The sequence below is a fragment of the Castor canadensis genome, chromosome 14 (assembly GCF_047511655.1).
Source record: "Castor canadensis chromosome 14, mCasCan1.hap1v2, whole genome shotgun sequence".
NCBI classification, from domain to species: Eukaryota; Metazoa; Chordata; class Mammalia; order Rodentia; family Castoridae; genus Castor; species Castor canadensis.
The window spans coordinates 70,577,501-70,583,721 of NC_133399.1; the positions used below are offsets into that span (position 1 = coordinate 70,577,501).

Consider the following 6,221-nt stretch of genomic DNA (forward strand, 5'->3'; position numbering starts at 1 on the left):
CAGCTGTGATGAACTGCTGATTTTTCCTCAGATCCATTCTTTCCTTCTTCTAGAGTAATAGCCTTAAACTGGACACAGGGCTACCCTGCTAAAGTTTGCATAACTCAGCACCCCCACAGCTAAGTGTAGCCAAATGATCATGTTAGTACCAAAAGACAATGAATCGAAATTGTGTTTAAAATGCTGCATCATTTCCTTAAAGAAAATGACTATAATTATCATCTGCCTGTCTTTGTGTGGACTAGGAGGTAGACAAGGAGCAGAGCTGGTATTAAACAGGCAAATGTGGAGTAGTAGAAAGGAAGAACCTTGATCGTCAGATAATTTTCTGGGATTCCAGCTGTTTTCTTGCCTTAAACCAAAACGAAATTCCAAGTTACATGTCAGATAAATAAATTTTGACTTGTAATGGCTTTCCAATGTGCAAAATAGATTAAAAATAAATTAAAATCCAATTTTGAAGAACAGGCAAAAATGGATAAGTAAGCTGGGTGCAGTGTCTCAAGTCTATAATCCTAGCTATTTGGAGGTGAAATGAAGAGGATCATGGTATAAGGCCAACCAAGGCAAAAAAAAAAAAACAGATTCACAAGTCCCCATTTCAACCAATGGCTGAAAGCAGTGGTGTGTGGCCTGTCATCCTAGCATCACTGGGAAGTACAAAATAAGAGAATTGCCCTCCAAGGCATAAATAAAGTGAGACCCTACTTCAAAAATAACCAGCATACTCACTCCTATAATCCTAGCTACTATAATCCTAATCTCTACTTAGGAGGCAGAGATTAGGAGGACCACAGTTCAAAGCCACTCTGAGCAAATAGTTCACAAGAGCTTATCTAAAAAATACTCAACAAAGAAAAGAGCTGGTGGAGTGTCTCAAGTGTTAGAGTGCCTGCCTAGCAAGTACTAGTGTCTGAGTTCAAACCCCAGTACTGCCAGCAGGGGGAAAAAAAAGAATAAATATTTCTACATCTTGAGTTCTTGGATTTTGAGCAAGTCTGTACAAATTCTAGTTACATAAAAGACCAGCGCAGTCCCTCATATCTGGGCCCATACACATGGAATTTCCTCTACTAAACACATTTTATAACTTCTTTTCTTAACCCCCACTGGCCAATCTTTTAAGTTCCAACACAAATGAGATTTCTGCTGTTTATCCTATGTCCTAATTTGTCCTAATTTGGAGACTCCTGTTGCTTTCTATCTTGTGCATGCATTCTGCCACCTTCTAATTACCTGTTTAGTTGCCTGTACTCACCACTAGACTCTGATGATGGAGACTCTGTCATGTATGCCAAAGACTGGTTTAATGTTTGATAAAATCTCAAATAATATATTTTATAATTTAGTTAATAACACAAAATGAATGTGCTATTGTAATCTCCATATATATAAAAATTGACTAAAGTTCAATTAATGAGAATTATACAAGAATATGTAATAGTCCAAGAAGCTACACTCATAGTTCCCTTCCCTCCTCTCCAAAGATAATGCTATCTTGAATTATACACCATGTGTTATCTTTGCTTGTCTGTGGACTTTAGTAATTGAGATTATTCAAAATGGAAATTAAAGAAGCAAGGAAGAAATGGAAGGAGGAAAAGAGAGAGGGGAAGGAAGGAACTAAGGAAAGAATGTAAAGGAAGAAAACACCAGATAGAAGGAAGAAAACAGACAACTAAGTTGCAAAATTGGAATAATTAAAGCAGTTGGTTTACTTATATAGGGATAATTAACTTACTTAAAAATAAAAGTATTATTAATTTATATATAATTTTTTACTCTTCAAATTACCCACTTTTAGCATTATTATTTAAATATCATTTTTTCTTGCTGATATTAAGAAAAAGCATCTATATAGAGACATAAAAATTCAACTTGATTTGGGAGCAGAATGTGCTGCATGATTATATAGATTGGCTCTGTCCTGTGTGTATTTTGATTTTATAATTTGTAATTTTTGTTTAAAATGAGGGGCTTTCTGTTACTTGTTTTAATCTAGAACACTTTGGTAGCAATATAACTTTGGATACAGTTTTGTATGGTACATTTTACACATATAGAATTAGTACTTTATTTTTACTTTTAAGAGGCAAAGCATTATGTTTTGGGGAAAAAGGATGAGTTTCCAAATTTGCATTTTTTATATTAAAAATGAAGTGAAGATTTGAAAAGAAAAGGCGAAACAAAACAAAAGAAAAATCTGGTCTTTGATAATAGTGGTAGAGGAAGTGTCTTTAATGGGGTATTATGCAGGGTATGGTGGTACACATTTTAATCCCACACTCGGGAGGCAGGGGTAGGAAGGCTGTGAGTCCAAAGTTGATGTGGGCTACATAGCAAGAATTTGTTTCAAAAACAAATGTAAAATGGGGAACAATGCATGAATATAAAATTAACAAATCTTAAAAATTAAGACTTTCCAATGTTCTCATATAAAACTATTTTTATTAACTGAAATTTCTCAAAAAATCATTCTTTCTCACTTTAACTCTAATATCTGATGTAACTTTAGTAACTTGTAATCTAAATTGTATTTAGCACTATAAACTATTTTTCCTTCTTTATTTCACTTACTTATCAGCATAAGGTAGCAATTTACAAATCTCTGCACGGTGGCACAGCCTAAAGTCCTACTGGAGGACTGCCTGGGCAGCATAGTGAGATGAGATGAAAGAGAAAGAAAGTGAGTTACTAAATGATTTCCTTCTAGGAAGAGTGTTTACCCCACTGGTTATTTCAACTTCCAATTCTAAGTCTCTTTAAGGTCCACATGGCCCTCTACTCTTAATGTATTCACACATTATATCAGTTTCCAAAATAATTATAGTTGACATTGCCTAAATGCTGTTATCTTTCTTTAAATATAAAAGATAATCTATTTTCCTTCAAATAAGAAGAAAATAAACAGGTATTAAGGTGATGGAATGTATTTCCAAAAATCTCTGTCTGCCTTAACCGACTCATTAATTCAGTAGACTGATTAAATCATCTTTTGTATTTCTATTTCTCAAAAATCAATTTTTTCCTATTCTGAACTCTAATATCTCCTTGCTCTTGATATGTGACTTTGAAAATTTATGAAGAGATTCATAAATACTTAACATTTTTAAAAACGATTGAAGAAATACATTGTATGTTATCCTACTTTCAATGTGTATGTACACACACATAAAATATGTATTCATATGAGATGTGATGACATATTGATAACTATTTTCATATTGGGGGCATTTTCCTTTATTTGTAAACAAAAAACCCTGCATTATCAAAATAGTTATTTTCATAATAATTATATTCTAGAACTTAACATGCAGTAATCTCTGGTTGTCTTATAAAACTTAATATCAGGAATAAATTCTGAAATCTGAAAATTAATATATTAATATTTATAAAGTGGTAGAATTTAACCTCAGTAGTGATAAGCTTAATTTAAAGTAAAATGATCATGAAATTAAAGTAACTAAAAATAATAAAAATTAAATATATTCAGTATAAAGAAAGCTTGAAAAATGTAACTCTATCACAGAAATGGAAGGTATATTGAGAGACTAATAAGCTCCTGACTTTTAATAAACCCTACTCTATCTGACATCTGCAAATACATTAGGCATGTAACCCCTTTTAAAATTTATAGAGAAAATGTATAGACTTCCACTTATTATTCTATAATATGAGGAAATACAAATAGTCTAGCTGCTATTATCTACTTAAGAACAATCAAATCATTTCCCAGACTTCTTTTTTCAGACCATATCATCCGAATTTCCTTCTACTTTTTTTTAGTTGAATTTTAATCACTTTCTTGAAGCACAACTACAGAGCTATAAAGTGTAGCCTCTGAGAAAATTAGAGTGGAAAGATAAGAACTTAATCTAAACTGTATGTGGATGAAATCCAAGCCATAGCAAGCTTTTCATGGTCTTTATTCATTGTAATATCCCATACATAATTTAAAAAGGTCACTACATTACATACAAATTCAACATTTCCATTTTACTTTACCCAGCTCTCATGTTAGATTACTTTTTTTTCTTTTTTTTTTTTTTTGGTTACCAAGTTTTATTCAAAAACTCATACAAAAGATTCCAGATAAGTGAATTTTAATCCTCATCTTCCTCCTCCTCTTCATCCTGGTTAATCTGGAAGTATTGTAATTCATAACTCTCTTTGCTGTTAGCAACTATACACAACCAATCACGTAGATTATTCTTCTTCAAATATTTTTTGGTGAGATATTTCAAATACCTTTTGGAAAAAGGCACCTCAGAAGTTATAGTGATCTTGCTCTTGCTCCTTTTGATGGCTACAACACCTCCACCAAGATTCCCAGCTTTCCTGTTCACTTTGATTCTCTCTTGGAGAAACTGCTAAAAATTGGCAGCATTCATGATTCCATCTTCCACAGGATGAGTGCAGTCCAGGGTGAACTTCAGAACTTGCTTCTTTTTTTTGCCCCGCTTCACCACAAGCTTTTCCATGGGCGCCATGGCAGCAGCCTCATGTTAGGTTTCTTAATTGTGATGTATTTATTATAGTTTTTGTTCCTAACTTTATGATTGCTTCATGTTTGTGCATTGTTTGGTATGCCAAGAATTACCTTTGTTTAATATTTTCCCCTTACTTTAGCTGTGTATTTGTTCAAAGTTCTCATCTAACAAATTAGCACATTCACCATGATTAATTAACTTTGACGAGGTCTTTAACTATATTTATATGGACTTATTCTTTCCACCGGTAAATTCTGTATATTGTAGCTGTCAACTCACTCATTTTTACAAAACTGACAAACTTTAGCCACATAGGCAAATACATCTGAGACAGAAGCCAAGTAAGAATAAATAACCCAACAAACTGGAGTAAGAACTAATATATTTGGGGATCAGTATAGGACCAACTTCTGAGTTGTCAAATCTTACAAAGTCAGGAAGTCCATGCTGCCTCTTTTTTTCAGATCTGCATTTTTTCAATATAGATATCATTTTAAATTTTATGAGATATTAAAATTTATGATTTCACATGTGACTTTTTTTTAGTAATGCTTAGGATTGAACTCAGGGCCTCATACTTTCTAGACAAATATTCTACTTGAGTTGCCCTTAGTTCTTTTGTATTTAGTTTGTATTTTTAGATAAAGTTTCAGACCACTATCCTCTTACCTCCACCTCCTCCAAATACAGCAGTGCTTAGAGTTTCCCTCCATATAAAGAGCAAGTGATTTGCAACTAATCAACTAGAGGATTCAATTTTCTTTCCTGCACTGATACATAAATTCCATCAACAAGAGAAGCTAGAACAAAATTTAAGTATGTATTAAATGAATAATAGTCTTTTAAATACACTGAGGGAAATATAAAAGCATAATTATTTCCATAGCAATGATTCTTTATGGAAGGTCCTTGATCATATATCTAAAACATCATAATTGAACTTCAGGAGGGCCATTAACACCTGGAATTATTTGCACCATTACTTGTGTGAAATTATATATATGTGTGTGTGTGTGTTATACTAGGAGGAAACTTATAGCTTTTCCCATATTCATTCATTTCATCTATGACTTTACTCCAGACACACAGTTACACAGCATGAGTAAAGATTAATGTATGAAGAGGTCTGGTAGAGATGAATCAATTAGGGTTGTAACACACATGTGCATGGAAGCAATGCTAGGAATCTCTCTGTATAGCTATCCTTATCTCAAACTAGCAAAAAAACTGTATCTTTCTTATTATTGCTTATGTCTTCTCTTGAACAAAATTGGAGAAAAGGGCAGAACAGGTTCTGCCTGGAAGCAAGAGGGGTGGGTGGAGGGGGGGTCAGGGAATAAGGGGAAGAAATGGCCCAAACAATGCATGCACATCTGAAAAAATGAATAAATAAAAATATTTTTCAAAAATAAATGTATCATAGTGGTAATCATATGGTAATAAGATAGTCACCATCTTAAGAGCTATACATGTGAAAATACCAATTTTCAACATAATATTGGCTATTAGTGAAATATAACTGTGTGTTGGATCTGATTGTAGTCTACAGAACTTGCCTTTTCAGAATGATACTCAGGGCACATGTGTGGAGGGCCCCTAGATAGCTTGGTGCTTACCATAGTGAAATATACAATGGGAGCTATTTCTGTTTTGGTTGTTCTTCTCCCAGTTGCTAATAGAATGACAGGAACATAGTACAACTCAACAAAGTTGTGTTGTGTTATTGACTGA

General features: G+C 33.2%; 1 pseudogene; it reads right to left on the reverse strand.

Annotated features, from left to right (window-relative positions):
• Positions 1-4,052: 4,052 nt before the first annotated feature.
• LOC109688898 (large ribosomal subunit protein eL22 pseudogene) lies at positions 4,053-4,490 on the reverse strand (annotated as a pseudogene).
• Positions 4,491-6,221: the final 1,731 nt, after the last annotated feature.